The sequence below is a fragment of the Lutra lutra genome, chromosome 18 (genome assembly GCF_902655055.1).
Source record: "Lutra lutra chromosome 18, mLutLut1.2, whole genome shotgun sequence".
Classification (NCBI taxonomy): domain Eukaryota; kingdom Metazoa; phylum Chordata; class Mammalia; order Carnivora; family Mustelidae; genus Lutra; species Lutra lutra.
The window spans coordinates 34,670,302-34,692,715 of record NC_062295.1 but is presented as its reverse complement, the minus strand read 5'-3'; the positions used below and the strand labels follow the sequence as shown (position 1 = coordinate 34,692,715).

The 22,414-nt window shown below is 54.4% G+C and overlaps 1 long non-coding RNA gene across 2 annotated transcripts in view; it reads left to right on the top strand.

Annotated features, from left to right (window-relative positions):
- Window positions 1-21,880, top strand: part of LOC125090986 (uncharacterized) — a 28,202-nt gene extending 6,322 nt beyond the window's left edge. Inside the window, exons 2-3 of one of the 2 annotated variants that reach the window (XR_007124542.1) lie at window positions 2,461-2,582; window positions 20,307-21,880. This is a non-coding gene — a long non-coding RNA (uncharacterized LOC125090986). Of the gene's footprint in view, window positions 1-2,460; window positions 2,583-6,322; window positions 8,240-20,306 lie in introns of those variants that run through there. The other variant, XR_007124541.1, reaches the window with a different exon arrangement.
- Window positions 21,881-22,414: the final 534 nt, after the last annotated feature.

The following is a 22,414-nucleotide window of genomic DNA, read 5'->3' as shown; positions in this document are numbered from 1 at the left end:
AAAACAGTTATTTTGAGTCCAGACAATTTGACTCGATGCATTAACAGCGACGATGCCCCAGCCATCACCACTTTTGTGTTCATTATGTACAGAACTGTGTTTTTGCCCCCACTAAGCCACACTTTGAATAATGGAGTTGCTGCTTCTTCCCATCCTGCCTGGTGGATCTCAAAAGCCATAAACCAGCATTTGGGGTGAGGCTTCAGGACCTGGATTGTACAAGAATGGAGGAAAGGCAACCCCCCCAACTCTCTCCTTCCCCAAATCATGAGCTATCTCCAGAGGAGGCTTTGTGTCATGTTGCCTACCCATCAAAGAGCTCCTTTTCTTCTTTCCCTTGGAAATTTGATGAGATCAAAGTGTCAGCTTTCACCAGTAAAGCCTGAAGAAAGTGAGAAGGCAGATGGGCCTCGCCCACCTCCACGGCCCCGAGCCATGCTGCCAACGCCTTTTGAAGGAAATGCTAGACTCTTCCCGCATGCACCTGGTTCCCCTGCAAATTCATAAATGGCAACGCATAGAAGAAGTGGATGAGTTCCTCAAAAAATTAAAAATAGAACTGCCATATGATCCAGTAATTCCACTTCTGGGTATTTACCCAAAACACTTGAAAGCAGGGTCTCAGAGAGATGTTTGCATACCCATGTTCCTAGCAACATTATTCACAAGAGCCAAAAGGTGGAAGCAGCCCACATGTCCATCAGCAGATGAGTGGGTAAACAAAATGTGGTCCATCCCCACAATGGAATATTATTCGGCCTTAAAAAGGAAGGTAATCCTGTCACATGCCACAATAGAGATGAACTTTGAGGACATTATGCTAAGTAAAATAAGCTAGTAGTCAGTTTAGAGCCTTGTGCAAGCCTGGATCTCAGGCAAATTCTTACGACTCCACTTACATGAGGTTTCTAGAGTAGTCAGAGAAAGTAGACAGAAGTCAGCAGGCTCTCCTCCAGCTCCCAAATGTCATTGGCCACAGGGCTCTTCCGTTGGCCCCCAGCACATGTGAATCTGTCCTGCCCATGTGTGGATCAAGAGCATGCCCATGGCGAAGTTGCAGGGGCTCAGCCAGGCTGCCCCCTGCACGACAGGCACTATGTGGCATGAAAGTTTAAGGGGTCTAGACTACTGCACTGGCTCCCACCTCGGGCCAGTGTACATTCAATGTTACATGTGCCATGAAGATTCTGATGTAGCAAGTGTGGGATGGTCAGAGGTCAGAGGGGACAGGAGCCCTGTGAAGGTCAAAGTCCCCCAGTCATGGCTGAGTGTAAATCAGTAGAAATAAATAGAAGAGCATGGGCCTTGAAACCAGCAAGCATGGCTTCACATCCTGCAGGACTGGGATGCATCGGCGCATAACCTGGAGCCTTATCTCAAGATAATAAATTCTACAGGAGGGTGTCTGGGTGGCTCAGTGGGTTAAAGCCTCTGCCTTCGGCTCAGGTCATGATCCCAGGGTCCTGGGATAGAGGCCCTCATTGGACTCTCTACTCATCGGGGAGGCTGCTTCCGCCTCTCTCTCTACCTGCCTCTCTGCCTACTTGTGATCTCTGTCTGTCAAATAAGTAAACACGATCTTAAAAAAATAAAATAGGGGCACCTGGGTGGCTCAGTGGGTTAAGCCGCTGCCTTCGGCTCAGGTCATGATCTCAGGGTCCTGGGATCGAGCCCCGCATCGGGCTCTCTGCTCAGTGGGGAGCCTGCTTCCTCCTCTCTCTCTATCTGCCTCTCTGCCTGCTTGTGATCTCTCTCTGTCAAATGAATAAATAAAATCTTTTAAAAAATAAATAAATAAATAAAAAATAAAATAAATCCTACGTGATGGGGAGAGTGGTGTGTAGCCTATGAGGCTTCACCCTTGTGAAATCCCCTCTTCTTACATGTGGGCTGGACCTGGTGACTCACTTCTTTAAAAAAAAAAAAAAAAGAATATGGCAAAAGTTATGAGCTGTCACTCCCAAGATTAGGATACAAAAAGACCGTGACTTCCACCTTGCTTGTCAACTTTTGTCCCTCCCTTGCTCCAAGGAAATGAAGCTGCCGTCTTGTAAACCGTCCTTTGGAGGGACCACATGGCACAGAAGAGAGGGCAGCTTCTGGTCAACAGCCAGGAAGGAATGAGACCCTCAAAGAACGGAATCCTGCCAACAGCCTAGTGACTGAATGTGAAAGTGGACCCACCCCAGTTGAATCTTTGAATGGAACCACAGCCCTGGCCCACACCTCACTCACAGTGAGAGGCTGTGAGCTGAACATCCCAGCTAGGCTGTGCTCAGATCCCTGACCCACAGAAAAATATGAGATAATAGACATGTGTTGTCTCAAACTACTACTTTTAGGGTAATTTGTTATGAAGCAAAGGACCACTGATAGAGGGGGTGCACAATTTGGCACACAGTAATTTCCTGACATTGGTTCTTTTCTTTTTCCTTCCTGCCACTATCCTCTGTCTCATAGCTCTACCAGCCTTTGGAGCTCCTGCACCCAGAGAAGACCAGCACCCCATCAGAAACGTTACCATGCTGAGTGACCCTGAGTCATTGGAGCAGGTCACACTGGGCCAACCCATAGAAAGCTGGGTGAGTCATGCCATTGTGAAAGGTCACCTTGAAAAAAATGAAATCATCCTAAACATAATAATCATTAAAAGTCAGGTCATTTAGTCAAAAAGAAAGAGCTAGGATACATCACAGAGAACTGGAGTTTCCCTCTTCACCTTACAAGTAGGTAAACTGAGGCCAGAGAGTGGGAAGGACTTGTGTGAATAGCAGAATGAGTTCGCAGAACCAGGCAATTAATCGTGACAAAGCAACACTTGACCAGGTGTGTCTGGGTGAGCAGAGAATGGAGTCCCTGCGATTGGGCCAGACTCAAGTCGTGATTCCTGGGAGAGAAAAACCGGGCTTCAGGAGGTCCTCAGGGGTGCCTGAGATAAAGAGGATCCTCAGGAGGGAGAAGGGGCACCATTTGCTTGAGCTCAGGAGGATAGGACCCATGTGTGAGTGGGTGGTTGGCTGGAGGTTACATGAGTGAAGAAAGGACTCCTGTTTTTGGAAAGCTAGAGGCTCCTGGACTCCCGTAGACACCTGCCAGAAGGCGGTGCAGCCATGGCAGGGAGGGGTCCCAGGCTGATGGGAGAGGCCCCCAGGCCAGCACCTGGCTGGCCCTCAGCACTCAGGGGAGCTCTTGGACCATCTTTATCTCTCAGGAGGTCCGGCCAACCCTGAGAGGCCTCCCGTGGGATGGAGGAAGCCCAGGGGCTCTAAAGATGGCTGCGCGCTGAAGCTGCTTAGGAGAAGGTGGAGAGTAGGGATGAAGTCTGGGTGCCATTAGCTCCCCAGCACCTCCATATGATGCCTGTGCTCCCTACCTCTGAATCTGTCCCTTGCTGTCCGCTGTAATGTCCCCTGCAGTGGTTCCGCCTCCATGGAGAACAGAATGGCGCTCCCTTTGAGAGGTAAACAGAGAATCAACGTGTGCCTCACCACTTCACCTCTAGAAACATACCCAAAAGGACTAAAAGTGAAAACTTGAAGAAATATTTGCTCCTAGCACTGTTATTCACAGGAGCCAAAAAGAGGAAGCAACCCAGATGTCCAACAGACCAACGGATAAGCAAACTGTGGTCTGTCCACATAATGGAAGGTTATTCTGCCTTAAAAAGGAAGGAAATGCCAACACGTGCTCTACCAGGGATGAACCTCGAGGACACGAGGATGGGGGGATGAGCCAGTCTCAGAAAGACAAAGCTGGCATGATTGCAGTCGTCTGGGTCCCCAGAGTTGTCGGATGCAGGCGGGAAGGAGAATAGTGGCTGGCAAGGAGAAGGAGACAGGCAACGGGAGTCCGTGGGTCATGGGTGCAGACTTTCATTTTGGGGAAGATGAAAAGCTTCTGGAGATGGACGGTGGTGGTAGTAGCACAACAGTGTGAGAGTGCTGAGTGCCACTGACCTGCACCCCCAAAAATGGTCATAACAGCACATTTTGTCTGTATTTTGCCACAAAAAACAAAAAAATGAATAAATCAACTTGCTAGTGGTTAAGGGGCTTTGCTCTCTCCAGAACGAGCACCCTCTTCGTGTCTGAGCAAACCCAGAACCTGTAGTCGCAGTGTCCTCGCGCTGAGGCAGCCCACCCTGGGGTCTGCAAGAAAAATCCCGGTCTGTCTCAGTAACCACCAGGCAGAGAGAGCCCGGGGGCACCAGTCGCGGAGACTGTCTTTCGAACTGAGTGCTCTAGGGAGGCATCAAGGCCAGTGCCACACAAGAAGGTCACATTGCTGCCTCTGTTCTGTGTGTCCAGCTGTGTCAGAGGCTGGCGGAGGGTGTGAGCAGTATACAGACCCATCAATGCACATGTAGGGACAGAGGGGGTCAGGGCAGGGGGCACTGGGTCTGGACTGAGGACCGTGAGGGAGGGACAGGCAGCTCTGTGTCCATGGAGCCTTTTTAAGACCATGAACTGTGGCTCAAGCCTGTCCTTCCTTGTCCCTGGTCCTCAGTTTTCTCTGCACAATGAGGGTGGGATGGTCCTTAAGAGCTATCCCAGGACAGCGACAGTCTGCTGTTCTGCTTGAGGGATGAGCATATCCTAAAGGTGTGGAACATCTCAGCCAGTGTAGTGTAGCAGACCCCTGTGCTGTCACCTGGCCAGTGGTTCCGAGCGATCTGGAGAGCTTATCGAATTAGAAGTGCCCCACATTGACCCCCAGGAGCCAGCTTTGGGGGGCCTCCTGGTGGGGCCTGCTCCCGTCTTCATACAAAGGCTCCTTGATGATTGAGATATACCATCCCAATGCTTCTGAGCCTGGGGTGGCCCCCAGAGCTCACTTTGCTGATGAGACCCGGGAAAGGTGATTATGGTATCTGGAAAGATCTTCTGAAAATAATCTGGAGGAGGCCGGTCCCATTCCTCTCATTTCTTGGGATCCAGCTAGGCAGGGCCAGGCAGGAGGTGGGGGAGGGGAGCATGGCAGGACTGGGTCTGGGAGCCATCTCTGTCCCCGAAGCATCTTCATCGCCATGACAACAGTAGCCATGCTCTCTGGAGTGTTCTAGGCGCTGATGCTTTACGCGGGATTTCTAATCCCTCAAGACCATCTTTCAAGGTAACTGCTACTGTCCCCACTTTATGGGTAAAAAAATCAAGGTTCATAGTGGCTGGGAGACTGGCTTAGGGTCACATGACAGAGAAAAGGTAGGGCAAGGATTTGAACGTGTACTAATCACCCCCCACCCCATCGTGCAGTCCCTGAGATCCAGAACCCAAGGGACACCTTGAGCAAGGTGGATGACAGGAGCTGAGGCACACCCCCATCCCCCGTGAGTGTGATGGGTCCCCTGAGCAGATTCTTAGCCCTGGGCTCAACGGATGCTGCTGGCCCAAAAGCCCAGGAGCTGGTCCAGCGCTGTCTAGATAGTGGGCGCCAGCAGCAGCTCCAGAGGGCCTGAACAGTGGGCGTGGTCCCTCCACTGTCCTGCACATCTGTGCCCCCTATTCCCTGCCAGCTGTGACCTGCCCAACCCCCGAGAGGCTCGGCTCTACCCACAAGTGTTGGCCCAGTTTCCAGCCCTCTCAGGGAGGTGCTGAAAGCTCTCAGCATGCACAGGCTCGGTTTGAATTAGGTTGCTGTTGATGTTATTATTTGGGGAGGAATGTTCATTTCCAGCCCCCACACTGCACACACAGACCAGGGCTCATATCCAGGACTGAATGCCAACTGATTCCAGGGAGGTGGCAGCGGAGTGAACTCCATTCCTGGGCTAGAGTCCAGGGTCAGGCTCAAGCCCGACGGGGAACTCCAGGGACTTTGGTGTGTGGAGCAGGCTGGTGAGACCTATATGGGCTGCAGGGACGGAAGTGGACAGGCAGGCTTGTCCAGGGCTTGGACATGGCAGCATCTGGTCTGGGGTCAGGTTTGCCTCCCCGAGCCACCAAGCCCAGTGTGTGAGTCCCACAGGGCAGCAGGCTAGGCCTTGCCAAGCCTGGAAGGGAAGCCTGGTGTGCAAATTCCGCTTGCTCTGAGAAACAGCCACAGGCTCCCGGGCCAAGGGCCTGTGGTGAGAGAGGGCAAGGTCCTATGTCTCCTGCAGGGATGGCTTCTCCCCTCCAGCTCTCTCTGGGACTCACCCTTTGGCCCTCTCCTCCGGGTATGTCCACATCTCTGCTTTGGCATGCAGAAATCTGCATGCATCAGAGCAGAGACGCTCTAGCATGTGCCTCTTGGACACACACCTGAACTACACTTCCCAGCCTGCGAGTCCGGCCCATCAAATCCTCCTCCACTCTCCCTCCTTTCCCAGATCCCAGGGCTCCAGGGGAGATTGGAGCCACTCGATGGAAGGCGCCTGGGCCCCCCCACGTGACTGTGTGGAGCCGAGCACCCATCCAGCCCACATCAGGCTCAGGCACGAGAGAGAAGTTAACCTCTATAGTGTGGGAAGTCACTGAGACATACTGTGGGTTTTTGGTTTGCTGGAGCCCCCAGGGCCCGCAGGAGGCTGATGGAATGAGGGCCACCCAAGGCAGGAGCAGCTTCCTGTGGCTTCACAAGCAGCAGAAGGAGAGGAAGAAGAGAACAGGAGAGGAACAAAGAAGGAGAGGAAGGAGAGAGCAGATGCTTCCTTACAGGGGCATCTGAGGACCTCCAGGACTCCGGGGGCCTTAGTGGGTAGGGGGATGGGTCCCATGGTACAAGTGAGTCACAGGGCCTGCACAGAGCTGCAGCAGTGGCCAGGGTTCTCTGTGAGCCAACAGCTACAGCCCTGAGAGCCCAGAAGGCCAAGGAGACCCAAAGCTGCACATCCAGTGACAATCCACCCCCTCATCCCCAACTTTGCCCTTTCCTCTGAACACTACAGGAAATACTGCCACCGGCTGCCCCAAAGTTCTCCTTGAAGATATGGCAGAGTCTTGTGTTGGGAACGTGGGCAATCTGGAGTTGCCTCCCCATTGCACAACCAGCTTGCTCCGGACATTAGCTTTTGGACTCTGTCAAGCCTATGTGCGAGTGCGTGCCTCTGGGTCTCTTCTAAGGACACTGCTCATTGAACCAAGATTTAAATCACATGAGCTACCTGCACCCCATTCTCCTATCCATGGGTGGGGGCAATGGAGCAGGCTTCTAAGATGGCCCCGGTGAACCACGGCCTCCTGGCGTTCACACCCTCATGCGGTCCTTCCCCCTTGGAGCCAACCCCGTGATTCGACTGTGGCAGAGATGTGCCGGTTTCAGGTCTGGCCTGTCAGAGGGCTGCCAGCTTCAGCTGCTTCCTCCTGGACCCTGCACCTTGGGGAGCTCTGTGCCCCATCTCCAAAACCCAGGTTCCCTCCAGGGAGATGACCCAAGAGGCACTCTTGGACTGCATGGAACAGAGAGAAGCCCAGCTGTCTCAGGGTCCAATCAAGCCCACAGATGACAGCAGCCCAGCCACTCTCTGGAGGTTTGCAGTGGAATCAGAAGAACTGGCCTGCTGAGCCCAGCCAGCCCAGCATAACGGGCTGGCGATATCATCAATAATAGGCTGGCTGTTTGGGGCAAACAGTTTAATTGGCAGTGGAGAAAGGAAATTGTAGGATTCACCCTCCACCTCCCTCGGGGCTGAAATCTGCAGAAAACCACTTGTGAAACGTCAGTGGAAGATGACCCTAAGAAGCACCTTAAGCAAGGCCCTGGGGTAGGATGCTCTTTGGGGAGGCTCTCTTTTCCAGCCTCCTCTAATCTGCTGTCCTTTCTTCAATATTTGGAACAAAGAATTGTGGAATTGTCAGAAGCAGCAGGACCCCCAAGAGACTGCAAACTTGGGCCCTACAGGGACACTGGGCTGTGTGGGGACAATAAGCCTGCTCCTCTGTCCTGTCCCCATCTGGGACTCCTTCAAAGCCCTCGCATCGCTGCTGAGGGTGTCCAGGCCAGAGAAGTGGCCTTCCAGGGCTCAGTGCTCCAGGCTGAACCCTGGCTGGGCAGAGAGAGAGGGGCAGGAGAGCCGGCCCCCACTCAGCATCCTGTCCCCTCTGGCTGCAAGCATAGCTGGATGAGGGCTGATGGGCTGTCACGATTGTCATCTGCCCTGGCAACAAGTCAAGGCTGTTACTGAGAGTGCCATTGCCATGGAAACCGTGAGTCAGGGCTGCGCTTAGCAGAGCCACACTTGCCAGGGGCTCTCAGAGCCTCTCGTCTGCCAACGCGAAATGCAGGCCCAGCACACAGCATCTCCTTGGGACTCATTAACAGGGCGGAGTGGGGGTGACAGGGAGGGGGCAGGTAGAGAGGAAGGGACGGGGAGAGAGCTGGAGGGGAGGTGGAGAAACCGCATAGCCCTGGGACCGGCAGAAGGGCTGCCAAGCCCAGACCACAAAGTCCAAGGGGTCTCTCCCCAGCGGCCAGATCTGCCACTTACCAAACCCAAGAGGCCAAACTCCCAGAGACCAGAGCTCAGGGCTGGGCCCCACAGATGTCGCCGTCCAGCAGCGACGGAGAATCGGGTTGCCTCCAGATCATGCGCTTCGGCCAGAGGAGGCCACGCAGCACAGCTGCTCATTTCCAGGGGTGCAGGGAGGCTTGAGGACTTGCCCAGGGTCACGCAGCGGGTCCATGTGGAGCCAGGAAGGCAAGAAGAGGAGACAAGCCCATCCCTGTCCACACCAGTCTCTTCCAGCTCCCCATTGTCCAGTGGTCAGGGCGGGGGCAGGCCTGCCGGCTTCAGAGGAGACTAGGTCCACACGGGAGTCCCCAGCATGGCCTGGCCCCGGCAGGAAACAGCCCCAGCCCCAGATCTGCCCTGGGCACCCAAGTTGTGTTGGTGAGTCAGCTGCCGGGTTCCCAGGCTAGCTCGCACAAACCTCATCGCCACACCTCTTCTGCCCCATGGTCCAGAGTCTGGCTCCTGCAGAGACGCAGGGAGACGGCAGCCCAGGGGGGCCCTAACCGTCTGCAGAGGCACACGCCCACAGGTGAGCTGCAGGGGACGACTGCCCTTACCTGCCCTCCCTGGGTGACTCTTCTCTCACACCTTTACTGACAAGGCCAGTGAGGTGGCTCACCACAGGCCACGGAGCCCGCCTGAGGGAGAGCTGCACTTCGACCTGAGGACAGCACAGTGGCCACTCGCTCCCAAGCGCAGGCAACAGAGAGATGAAACGTTCCAACTGCCGGGAAAGAACGTCAAGTCTCGTGTGCTGTCTCCCTGGGGACAGTCTACCTCTGGCCCTCTGGCAACAGAAACAAGAACTACGGGACACTGGAAAGCCAGCTGGAGGAGGAACAATGTGGAACCCGCCCCCTCTTGTGGCACGAGGGTGCGGACTTTGGCAGGAATGAACAGATCAGGGGGCAGGAGGGGGCATCTCTCAGGTTCCCTGTGGCCCTTCAGATCTGCAAACCTGGGGGCTCCTGGGCTGAGACACCCACCCATTCCCATGCCAGGGAGGCCTGGGTCCGAAAGCCCCTTCCTCCTTTTCTCTAACAGACACCTTGTCCCGCAGATCCGGGCCCCAGCCCAAGCTTCTCTCTCCAGTCAGGTAAGTGTGATCCTTGCGGAGCTATGAATGGGCACGGATGTGAGCTGGTATCACACAGTCTCCCTCAAGTCCAGCGTTTCTCACCTTTTTTTTTTCCATTATCACCTATCTGAGGAGCCTTTTTAGACGTTTTTTAAATAATCATCCTAGCCCCCATGAAACTAAATACAAGGGAATATGATTTTGTCGGGTAGCAGGTAGCATTGAGCTTTGTGATAGACACAAGCCACCACGAAGCTAAAGACGTCTTTGTGCCCTCCTCCCAGAGCTAATTTTAGCCCCTTGGGGGTGCTGTTGGCCCACTGAGAATGTCAGACCTGGTCAGCGCATTGGTGGTGCGTGTTGGGGGATGGCTACCATTCACTTGCCCGTGTGACGTTCTGTGGCAGGCCCTTGGACCCCGAATCTCTTTCTGTCCAGTCCTTGCCCTGAGGTCCTCATTGTAGTGGGGGCGACACACAGGGGAGGGGTGATTCACAGTTGGGGTGCTCGAGGCAGCCAGGCTGCTCCTGCTGGAAGGGGAGCAAAGAAGCCTCTCTCAGGAGCAGGCAGCCTGGTCCCCAGAGTGCGACACAACACTGGCAAGTGTCAGGGTGCAGAGGGGACCCTGTGTCTCAGAAGCAGACTCGAGGGAGGACGACGAAGAAATTCTTCCCAGATTGTTCACTGATGACACACTCCCGTTGGCCACCCAGGACCCTTGCCGAGGGCAGCCTCTAAACCGGAGGCAGTGGAAGCGGTCACTGGGAGAGAAGGGTGTGTCGTCCCGGCCGGGGCGCTGGACCAACCTCTCTGCAGGGAACAGTTTTCTGGTCACCAAGACACAGGACAGGAACCGGACATGTGCCCCCAGCTCCTGTCTCTTGAAGTCCCAGTTCCATGACCACACACTTCTCCTGCCTGCAGACAGGACTTCCTGCGAGGCTCGGGGGCAGATGCAGCACCCACATCCCCTCTGGCCACCGGGCTTCCAGCTCCCAGCCTCCATGTCTAGTGGCCCCAAGGACTTTTTCTTGGACAAGCAGCTGGTCAGAAGTCTCCAGGGCCAGTCCCCAACCAGTGACTGCTGAGGGCAATGGTGCGTCAGTTCCCTGCCAGCCCCCAGCAGGGTGGGTAACCCCAAAGCGTGTGCTCCACACTGTCTCCCAAGACTTTCCAGAAGCTTCCAGCTTGTTTCCTAGATGTGAGCTCCCTTGATACTTCCCCTTTCATTGGCTACCTCACAAATGCCCCCTGGACACTTCCCAGTGAACGGGCATTCGACTCCTCGTACCGGGTCTGTTATTGGAGGAGCCTGGACTGAGATGGGCTCCCGTCCTGCCTCATTCTATGACCTTCATTTGAGGTCCCCGGTTGCCGTCTGCTCCGTGGATCACACTCTGCGAGCCAGGGCTGATTATGGGTCACTCTCTGCAGAGGGCTGGGCGAAGCTCAGCGGCAGCAGAGAACGGAGTTAGGGGAGGCTTGGCAGAGGAGGGGCCACTTGAGCAAGGTCCCGAAGGGTAAACAGCAGTTCGCCTGTGAAGGAAAAAAGCACAGGAAGGCCTCCACCTCCCCCATCTTAGCTCTGAGCTATTTGCAGAATGTGCCTGGACAGTGGTACCCACCTCTTACCCGCGGGATTCCAGAATGGGAACCTGCGTAGCTCTGACTGGTCACTCAGCTCTGAAACCTGCAGTGGCTCCCCATGGCTTGCAGCAGGTCCAAGCTCTTTGGCTCTATAGTTGGAAGCCATGTGCAAACGGGCTTCACTCGGCTCTCATGCCATTGCAGCTGCCGACCACCCTCCCCAGTGAGCCCAAACTGACCAAATTCAGTCTGTCCTTCTGGGCCATCCAAATGCCCTCTCCCCCAGGAAGCCATCAGTGATGACCTTACAATAACAGCTCAGTTTCGTGCCCTTGGAGCCCCGTCACCAGACTCCAGGGTGCCTCCCAGCTCCAGACCAGGGAGAGTCACTGATCTGGGTCAACGGGAAACTCTGCAAGATCAAGACCCATTGCACGGGCTTCCCTGTATCCCCACATCCCGGCAGTAACAACAATGACGCAGTGCTTCTGGAACATTTCAAACCTCCCTTCCATCTCCCCTTTAACCTTGCTTGGAGAACTCTGCTCCACCAACAAAGGCTGGTCCAGATGGCCTTTAGGGGGAGCCCATGCAGCCCCCACTCTCTCCGTCGGTCCCCCACCCCACGGCTGGATTTACTATTTGATTCATGGTTTATAAGGGGAAGGATAGAACTCATCAGGAAGGCCGCAGCCATGGCAAGTGCTTTTTTTTTTTTTAAAGATTTTATTTATTTATTTGACAGAGATCACAAGTAGGCAGAGAGGCAGGCAGAGAGAGAGGAAGAGAAGCAGACTCCCTGCTGAGCAGAGAGCCTGATGCTGGGCTCAATCCCAGGACCCTGTGATCATGACCCAAGCCAAAGGCAGAAGCTTTAACCCACTGAGCCACCCAGGCGCCCCTGGCAAGTGCTTTTTAATTGAAAGATGAGGGTCCCACTCTCTTAGAGAAGAACCCCTCCTTCCCTCTTTGCCCCAATGTCACATGTCAGAGGCAAGGATCGGCGAAGGAGACGCTCCAAGTGGGCACAATCTGGGGGACTCAGGATTGTTCATGAGCCCGAGGCCCAAACCAGGAGTTTGAATGGATTCCTTAATCAGAGCTCGACTTTGTTCATGGCAGCCCACCTGAGCGGGACCCCGATAAGACCGGGCAGCATTGTTGTCTTCATGCTTACGAGGTGGATTCCCTGGAAGAGCACATTCTAAATGAGATTACATCTTATACATGTTTAATGTACTGTTCTCACCATTTAAAATGCAGCTCTATTAAAATAGGGAGGGAAAATTGACTCTCGGAGCTGGGTGTGGAGAGAGTAGATCACTAGTGAAATGAATAATATATTAACAGAATAATGATGTTGCTTCTCATATTAATTGTATAAATCACAAGATTCTCAAGCTGCCAGCAGAAGTTTAAAAAAAAAAAAAAAAGCCAACTTCCAGCTTTCCAGGCGGAGAATACTGAGGTCTGGGGAGAGGGCGGGGGAATGAGGGAGCTGGCTGCCCCCCCCCCCCGCACCGGGGGTGGGAGATCACACGGCTTATGAAATGGAGGTTTTCTGGGCAGGCTGGTGAGGCTGCCAAGGACCTGGGACTTGCCTTGGAGGCGGCCGCAAGGTTGTGGGAAGGCCACAGCTTGGTTCCAGCCTGCATCTCTTGCTGGGGCCAACCGTTGGCCTGGGATATGAGAAACATGAATGAGACATGGTCCCCCACCCCCAGGCCAGGCTAGAGGGACAGTAATGCGTCTGGAAGGCTCCAACCACATGACACCAGCTGGGACAGAGACTCAGGCAGCGAGGGTCAAGCAGCCAGTCCTGCTCATAGGTCTGCAACTGCGGTCATATGTTGAATGAGCAAGGGGGACACGGTCCGGACATCCCAGTGCTCTTGAGAAAAAGGTGCTGTAGAAATGTGGGAGGCTGGGTGTATGGGTGCACCGGGGGCCCTAAGGAGTGAGTACAGTGGTTGCAGTCAGTGGACGCCAAGGGCTTGTGAGTATCCGCACACCTTTGCACTGAGCTCTGGGGTGGAGGCTGGAGAGGTAAATCAAGGCAAGGAATTGCCCTCGGAGTGGGGTGTGGTAAACCAGAAATTGGGGCTGGGAGCTTCCTAGAAAAATTCCTCCCATCCCCTCAGGAATGCTTATTATCGGGACTCAGCCCCTTTGCAGGCCCGTGTGCCAGCCTTCTCCCAGGTCTCCCACTACCGTAAGGAGCGCTTCCCCCAGGGAGCTGCAGGCCCATCAGCCCCGAGTCCCAGAATGAACTCACGGGGCAGAGCTAAGCCCCACCTGCCTCACGGAGCAGAGGTGCCCAGCAGAGCCCAGCCAGGTTCCGGGGCCCACAGTGGATCCACAGGTCCACAAGCACGAGTGTAAGCGCTTAAAACTGTGAGCCACTGAGTTCTGGGCTGGTTTATGACATGGCATCGCTGTGGCCATTTCTGGCTGACCCAAAGTCAGAGCCAGGTTCGCCAGTGTTCTAAACCACCTCCCACGGATGCTCATACAGGCCCACCAATTCTTTCCAGCTTGGATCCCACTGACAAATCTGAGGAATTCTTTCTGTACAAACAAACCCCTCTCCTGCCATGGCCACAGCCAGTGCACTCCTCACCATGGACGTCGGAGTCAGGTCTCAGGTCTAGGCCCCCTTCCCCACTGGACCCTTGGGGCCCGGGCCACCGTGTGCACCCACCAAGGCAGGAGTATTAATATTTTTCAGAACCAACATTTCTGAGCTCTGATAGCATCCAGCCCTTTGCTGTGCCATTTCTCGCCATCCTCGTTATCCATGAAGGGAGCTCAATTTTTGGAGGAGGAAAGCGAGGTTCAGAGCAGTCAAGCAACTTGCCCAGTATTATACAGCTAATAAATGCTGGAGCCATTTCTCCAACATAACTTGCTACAAAGTGTTCCCACACCCTGTACCGGGGGTTCAGTCCAACATCCACTCCTCCACCCTGGGCCCTGGAGGGGGACCTCTGGGTGCCACCCAGCTATCCACCTCGTTTCCTCCCACCTGGGAGGTCAGCCCAGACTCGTGGAGGAAGAGGGCAGGTATGTTGAGTAAGGGCGGCCAACAGGTAAGACTGGACCAGGCAGACAGGTAAGCAGGCTAGGGCCTCACCAGGTCAAGGGCACCGATGTGTCTGTGGAAAAGGCCCCACCTCCGATCACCTTCACTGCCCTCTTGCGCACGCTCAGAAGCCGGCAAACCCCACCCTCCGTTTTCCTACACGCCCATTCTAACCACCAGGAGGTCTGCCTCTCACCTGAGAAATCATTGGCAGGACATCCCTATGGGATTATTGAACACGCTCAGAGACAGTGTCCCCCGGATGTCCACAGTGGTGGCTCGCCCAGGCCTGCAGCCACAGGCTGGCCCTGCAAGGGCTCCTATCTCCCCAGATGGAAAGGGGAGCTCATGGAGGCTGGCAGGTTGAGCCCTCAGCATCTTGGGCTCGCCACAACTGTGGCCATCGGTGCAAAGCTGGGCTCTCTCCAGTGCTGTGTGGCCTACCCTGTTTCCCTGGCTGGGACCACCTCTGAGCAGGAAACTCTGCCCAGCAGGGCCAGCCTGGGCAGATGCGGCAGGGGCAGAAATGGGACTCAGCTGGCTGAGAGGCTAAACGTCTCCATGGCAACCAAACCTGCCCCCCCCCACCCACCCAAGAAGGGGGGTCATTGGCTTCGGTTTTCCAGGCCACGGGAGGGCAGCCAAAACCTACAAGCTGGAGAAAGTGGGGCACAGACCAAAGGCTCTCCCTGCCCGGGATCACAAGCTCCCCAGGCCCCTGGGCAGCCGCAGAGCCCGAGCAAGCTGGGAAAGTAGGCCAAAGCCCGGAAGTTCCATCTCCCCCTTCCCCACGTGCGCGGGCAGAGCCCTTGAAGACTGGAACCCTGAGGACATCTCAGGCTTTGGTGGAGGCAGCCCTGAGCTACGACAGGGAAGGGAAGCTAGCTTCAGGCCACCAGAGGAGAGAGCAGCAAGGGCTCCCCTGGATCTGTCGGGGAGGAAGGAGAGAAACCTTTGCCTCCCTGCTGCCCACTTCTGCTAATCAGGGATGACTATCAGGGCCCTGGATGACACAGAACAGGTCACTGTGTACGTAGTTCTGCCTCCATGCAGGGAAATCTAGGGGACACCAGCAAGGACACCAGCTGGCCTCAGCATCCTCCAGTGACCCCAGCTGTCCTGACTTCAGACCAAACAGTGAAATCACCTTGGGAGGTTTTTAAAATTCGGATGCCCAGTCCCTATCCCAGGCCCATGAAACCAGAGCCTCTTGGTAGCCGCGGCACTGGGATTTTTGTCAGCGTCCAGGTCCTACCCCCGGGGTGCCATACCAGTGCTCATCACCCCCCTGCTCCCCAGTGGGCCTCATCCATCGGCTTCAAAGTCCTCCACAGGGCTTGAAACACTCTTTCTAAAGCAGCTTATGAACCTTCTCCCCGCAGTCTTGTCTACGTCCTTCCCTCGCTTGGCAGATCACCTCTTCACAGATGGTTCCAAGGTCAAATTTAAATGATCAGAAGTGCTCTTGGGGATTCTGGGCGGTTCAGTCGGTTGAGGGACCGACTCTCGATTTTGGCTCATGTCATGATCTCAGGGTGGTGAGATCGAGCCCCACATCAGGCTCTGCATTCAGTGTGGAGTCTGCTTGAGATTCTGTCTCTCCCTCTCCCTTTGCCCCTGTCCCCACTTGAGCTCTCGAGTGTGCTCACTCTCTCAAAATACATAAAATCTTTTAAAATAAATAATCAGAAGTTCTCAACAAGTGGAGAACGTTTAAGTTCCCTTTCCTTCCTCCACCCAGCCTCTGTGGAGTTACCGCCTGCTCACACCCACACCCCTTCCTGGGGGTTCAGTCTCTCTCCTCGGCACCACCCTGCAGGGCTGCTCCTGGCTGTCCTTTCCATCCTGGTCACTGAGCACCTGCAGCCACATCACCTCCCCCCACCCCCACTCTCGGCGTGGACTCCGTGTCTAACTAACACCCCTGGTCCCTGGCACCTTTCCTGGCCAAACAGGTGAATATCGAGGTGTACCCATCATGATGATGACCATCGGGTGAATTTACAAACATGAGATGCTGGGACATCCCCATTCATGGCTTTGTTCCATCCCAGCCTGCCCATCTTGAGGTCATTGTCTCAGAAAGTGGCTCCTTTGGAGAGGTGAAGCCCTGTGAACATTGTACTCTGCAAAGTTGCGTGTAGCTCCCCTTTTGGTTATTTTAAGGAAAATCTCCACTTTCCTTCATCCTAATTTACATGACATGGGCTTTCTGGGTTCTACAGACTGAACGTTTGGATCCTCACCCTCCAAATTCATAAGTTGAAATCCGAATGCCCAATGTGATGGTATTTGGGGGATGAGGGGGACTATTGGGAGGTGATTAGGTCGTGAGGATGGGGCCCTCTGAATGGGATTAGTGTTCCTATAAAAGAGGCCCCAGGGGGGCTCCATCACCCCTCTGACTGGCGAAGACACAGGGAAGAGATGTAGTCCGTGAACCAGAACGCAGGTTCTCACCAGACACCAAATCTGCAGATGCCTTGCTCTTGGATTTCCAATTTTAGAATTGTGAGCAATAATTTTCTGTTGTATATAAGCCTTCCCCCCAGCCCCTATCTGTTCTAGAAGCCCAGCTGGGTGAAGACTCTGGGTCAAGCACTCCATGGATGCATAAGCAATATTTAGTGGATAAGGATCCAGTGATCCAAGGAAGCCTGCAAGGCAAGCAGCGGCGAGGTCTGGTGGGAGAGCCAACAGGTTGGGGTCCTAATTCTGGCTGGGCAGCTTCCCGGCCCCAGGGGCATGGGCACTGCCTCTGAGCACTCACAGATGCACCTCCTCGTCCAGGGGCCATCTGGGGTTGGGGGCCAGGGTCTCCAAGCACAGTGGCTCCACACAGACCAACAGCCCCCAAAGGCGAGCTCCATGGCAGTGCGTGAGGTTCTACTGGCCAGAATGCTTGCAAGCACCATGAGCCATGCACAGGAAGCCAGACCTCTTTCCATGGAAGAAAGAGGAGGAAGGAGGAGGAAAAGTCCAGCGTCAGGACCCCAGGCTGTAATTTGGAATGCCCAGTGGGTATCCAGGCTGCAATGGAGAGTGTGGTCTGAAGATGGACAGCATCCTCCATAGTCACGCTGGTGGGGGAGGGGCACTTCTTCCTGCACCTGCCCAGAGCCGACGTCAGCCATGCTGTCACCTCTCTGTGCCCGTCAGGCCTGCATCTTCCTCTCTGGGACAGTTTCTCCCGGTGCCCATCAGGGAGCATGTGGCCCAGCCGGGGCCATGGTGGAGACTCTGAACAAGTCTGTGAAACAGAATCGGCTCTCACAGATGCAGACTTGCTTTTCCTCTTCACTCAGTGGGCCCCCACTCCCCTCGCTTCTAGCTTGGGCATCAGCAAAGGAGGCTGTGAGTGCAGAGCCAGATCGCTGTTCAACCCAGGATGGACAAATCAAAGGCTGATTGAGAATATCTATGGTCCCTTGACTCATGTGGTCAAAAGGAGATGGAAGATCAGAGGATTGGAACAGGTTAATGGAATGTTCTGGGTCTCAGCTATGAGAACCTTTGCTCCAGGGTAGAATTGAAGGAATGAAGGAGGAGGGGGGATTTTATCCTGGTCTCATAAAAAGGCAGTGTGAACGAGCCTCAGGTGCTACTGGACCCATTAAAGGCCTAATTTCCATTCACCTATAACTTTATTAGGCTCATCCAAGCTATTCATCAGACAAGCCTGTCTTGAAAAGGGTGGATAGTGGCTCTTATTAAAATGTCTTCCCGGTGGCAAATGCATTAGGTTTTATGGCCCCATACACTACATCTGCCTTCACAGTGGGAAAGAGCTGCCTCACCACTGCTGGAGCCGACAGAGGTTATAGGTGAGACCTAAGAGACCAGATGTCCCAGATACCCATCCCCTATGCATGGACCTTGGAGTCTGGAGTGGGTCCTTACCTCACCTCCGGAAGTCTAGGTAAAATTTTCATCTCAAAGAGCTACCAGATGACTCTGGCACAGCCCGGCCCCCAATTCCCAGCTGCCCTGCCCTTCAGCCATGTGCTGGAGCCACTGCATATTTTTGGAAACTGATCCCAGAGCAGAGCCTGGAGAGTCTGGGTAAAGGATGGCCATCCTGCTTAGAAAACTGTGACAGGCAGCCCTGGGCATTGGGGGGCGGGGAGGAGGAGTCTAGGGCTTGGCAGGTTTCGAAAAACGTGGTGGGAAAGTGGGTGGACAGGCAGAGAGCCGATCAGTGGTACAGAGTCAGGGAGAAGAGCCCCCAAGTGCTGGGAGAGGGAGGGCCTTCCCTGATTTACCTGCGAGCCTGCAGGTCTCCTCCTGCCTTGGATACAAATTCCTCATGGAGACAAGTAGGAAGATCAGAGTGACTCCCCCGGGATCAGGGCAAGCTTGGCAGCTTTGCCACCGAGTGGCCAGGAGTGAGTGACTTAGCATCTTGGAGCTTTGCTCTCCTCATCTGTAAAATAGAGCTCACATGCCCCATGATGCTGAATTGCCGGCAGTATTGAAGCAGACAGATCTCACAAAGCATTTAACAGGGAGCCTGGCGCATAGCGAACCCTGAACTCACACGAGCTGTTAGTGTTAGAGTCGCAAGGGTGCTCCCATGACGAGCAAGTGTTGAGGGTGGCAAAGTTGCCAGTTTTTCCATCCCACACTCAACTGGAGTGGGGGCGGGATGGGATATGAACTCTTCCAGTTTATTACAAAGCCAAGTGGCTACTGAGCCCCAGCTGACCACACGGAGGGAGCGTTGTGCTCTAGCCCAGCTGAGTAGGGCTTCCCGTTTGCCTGCCTGCCCCAGGAAGAATTTCTAAATAATTAGTCGTTGTTGACAATACTTGCAATGTTACTAAAGAGAATGTAATGAAAGCCGGCACATCTGGAGATAATAGTACTAACCTGTCTCGTGGGCTGTTGTGTGGATTAAATGAATCCAGTTACAGAAAGAACTTGGAGCCAAGTGCTGTGTACGTGCCCATGTGCATGTGTATGTGCATATTAGGAAGTTTTCTGTGGGAGTCCGGCTGCCATCATGAAACAAAATGGCGGCCAGCATATTTCCCAAGGGGTGATCTCTGCTTATTCGGGGGTATTTCCTGCATTGGTAGAAGTTGTAGAGAGAGGGGAGGACCCCAGATGGAGCCAGCTCACCTCTTGACCCTAGGTCCTACTCGAGTGACTTATTATAGGATGAGTGTCTCCAGCATGAGAGAACCTGAGTGTTTCTTCCCATCCCCTTGACACCCTGGAACCCACGACGTCCCCTTGCTGCAGTATAGAGTCCAGAGGGACTCTGAGGGAGACTGGGAGACTCCGGGGGGGGGGGTTGCACCTTAGGGCAGGGGTGAGGCATGGTCTGCCTAGGTTTTAACAGCTGAGACCAGATCATGAGGGGGTGGGGACAGAAAGTACAGCAATAATCCAGGCAAGAGAGGATGATGCCTCTTGGACCCAGCTAGGAGCTGTAGAAGTGGAAAGAAATGGGTGGATTCTGGAAAAGTTGTGAAGATTGCCAGTGGGATTTTTCAACAAATAAATGAGCTCATTGAAGGAAGAGAGAGAGATCCAGACCAAAGCCAAGTATTGGCCTGAGACACAGGAAGGGTGCAGTTGCCGTCAGCTGAAGGGGGAGGTTGTGAGCAGCAGGATGGAGGTAGCCCAGAGCTGGGAAGAGACTGAGGGTTCCCCTCAAGCCCACTGGGAGCCTGTTTCAGGAGACAGGAAGAGGAGGGAAGGTCAGGGAGTGTGAGATCCAAGGAACCCCCCCCAGCCATCTGCTTTCTGTGTGTTCGTCTTCAAGAGGGCTGTCCAGGGGAGCCCTCACCAGAGAGCCGGGTTCTCCCACTCCTGCAAAGGCTCATGCCTGACTCGAGGGAGAGATGAAAAACACCTTCAAGGAGGTGATTAGGGCAACTCCTCATTGCCAACAGATGACACAGCCCAGAGCTTCCAACAGAGCAGAGTCCCCTAAAAGGAACGGCCCTGCCGCCCCCTCTGTGATGGTCTCAGTCTCCAGGCTCAGCGCCGCTCAGCCCAGAGCCTGCGTGGACATCCCGCACAAAGGTGCCACTCTCCTGGTAGAGATCCAGAATTCCTCTCGCTTCAGAAATAAAACATATGCGTCTGCCGGTGGTCTTACATCTCTTCCTCTCCGTTCACAGCATGAGGCTTGGGCTCTTTATAATTCATCAAACAGGCCACACATAATGAGCTCCGCTCTCACTTTGCAGTCAGGGCTGTCAGCTCACCTTTGAAGAGCCCCCACAAGCTGGCTGGGGACCTCAGATCTTGTTGTCCCGAGGCTGGGGATGAATCACCTGTGAGTCTGGCAGCAGGCCTGGCCGGCACTGCCCTCTACCTGAGGACAAGCTGTGTTACAGGGGACGCTGGGCTGGGGGCTTTCAGAGATGCCCCCTTGCAGCATCCTCCTGACAATGCTGGACGGAAGGTACCTGCATACCCATCCTAGAGATGTGAAAACTGAGGCACCATGAGGTCTAACATCTTATTGGAGGTTCCTTGGCAGGTGTCTAGTAAAGAATCAACCCGATCCAAAAAGAGATCTGGCCTTTGCCCATAGCTCCTGGGCGGTGATCTCTTAGCCCTTGGAACATCCTGCCTGATTAGAGAGTTTTTGTTTACCTGGGGGTTTGGGCCGTGCCAGACAGTGAACAATGTGATTTAGGGTGGGGGCTTTGGGTCATGCAGGGTGAACTTGACCTCCGGAGGGGCTGGACGCTGAAGTCAGCCACACTGCAAGTCAACCATGTTTATAGGCCTGAATAAAGATTTTGATGGACACCAAGACTCAGGTGAGCCCCCCTGGTGGGCAGTGCTCTGTGCCTGCTGTCGCATGTTGTTGCTGGACAATGTAACCACCGTTCTTGACTCCACCGGAAGGGGGGTGGTCACTGAAAGCTCTGCATTTGGAGCCCTCCTGGACCCCGCCCCACGAGCCTCTTCCCTCAGCTGATCTTTGTCTTTTCTTTGCGGTAATAAGCCATTGCCATGAGAGCCAGAGCTCTCGCTGAGTTCTGTGGGTCCTTCCGGTAAATGCCAGAACCTGAGGGTGGTCTCGGGTCTCCCCAAATTGGCAAATGGTGTCAGAAATGGGAGTGGTCTTGGAGATCCCTGGCCTCCGCCACTGGGGTCAGAAGTGAAGACTTTGTGTCCTGTCCCCTAACTGGTCTCCTGGTCCAGGAGAGGACAACTTGTTGTTTTACGCGAATAGAAGCTCAGGATGAGGAGGTCGGCTCCTCTGCAACCAGCCAGCGGTGATCTGTGGTAATTTTACGTGGCCCCAGGCAACAAATGCAGGCCCTCACCCTAGAGGTTTCTGCTACGGCAGCATCTCCGGCTTCAGTGGCTCCAACAGGATCTTTCTCAGGCCAACAGCAACTTGCCTTCATTGTCCATTCATTGCTTCCACCATGGTGGTGGCCACGTGGGAACGTGCCACAGCTGCCTCAGCCCCAAGGCCACCCTTCACCATGACCAGGGGGCATGAACAACAGAAATGTCTTTTCTTATAGTTTATGAGACCAGACCAAGTTATCAGCAGGATTGGTTCCCGCGGGAGAGACCACTGGGAGCCTCTCTCCCAGCTTCCCATGGCTGCCAGCAATCCTTGGGATCCATCATTCCAATCTCTCCTCCATCGCCACATAGCCTCATTCCCTGTGTGTCTTTGTGTACCCCCACCCCTTCTTGTAAGGACTCTCACTCAGTGGATTTTTTTTTTAATATATATTTTTTAATTTATTTATTTGACAGACAGAGATCACAAGTAGGCAGAGAGGCAGGCAGAGAGAGAGGAAGGGAAGCAGGCTCCCTGCTAAACAGAGAGCCCGATGCAGGACTCGATCCCAGGACCCTGGGATCATGACCCGAGCCGAAGGCAGCGGCCCAACCCACTGAGCCACCCAGGCGCCCCTCACTCAGTGGATTTTAAATAATCCCTAAATCCAGGGTGATTTCTTCTTGAAGTCCTTAACTAATTATGTCTACAAAGACCCAATTCCAAATAAGGTCACATTTTGAGGTCTGGTGGGGGGACATGGCCCCTGGCCTCATAGGTCATAAGGTTTGGGAACAGGAACAGGTTGGGGAGGGTTAGGTCAGGGATGGAGTTGCCTCATGCCCGGGGATACCCACCTCCACCGGGGTTCCCTGCCTCCCAGCGGGGAGGGAGAAGGGAGTCACCATTCGTGCTCAGGGGAAGAAAGACCCAGTTCTGGAGCCAGGCCCCGGCTTCCAGGGTGTACGTGCT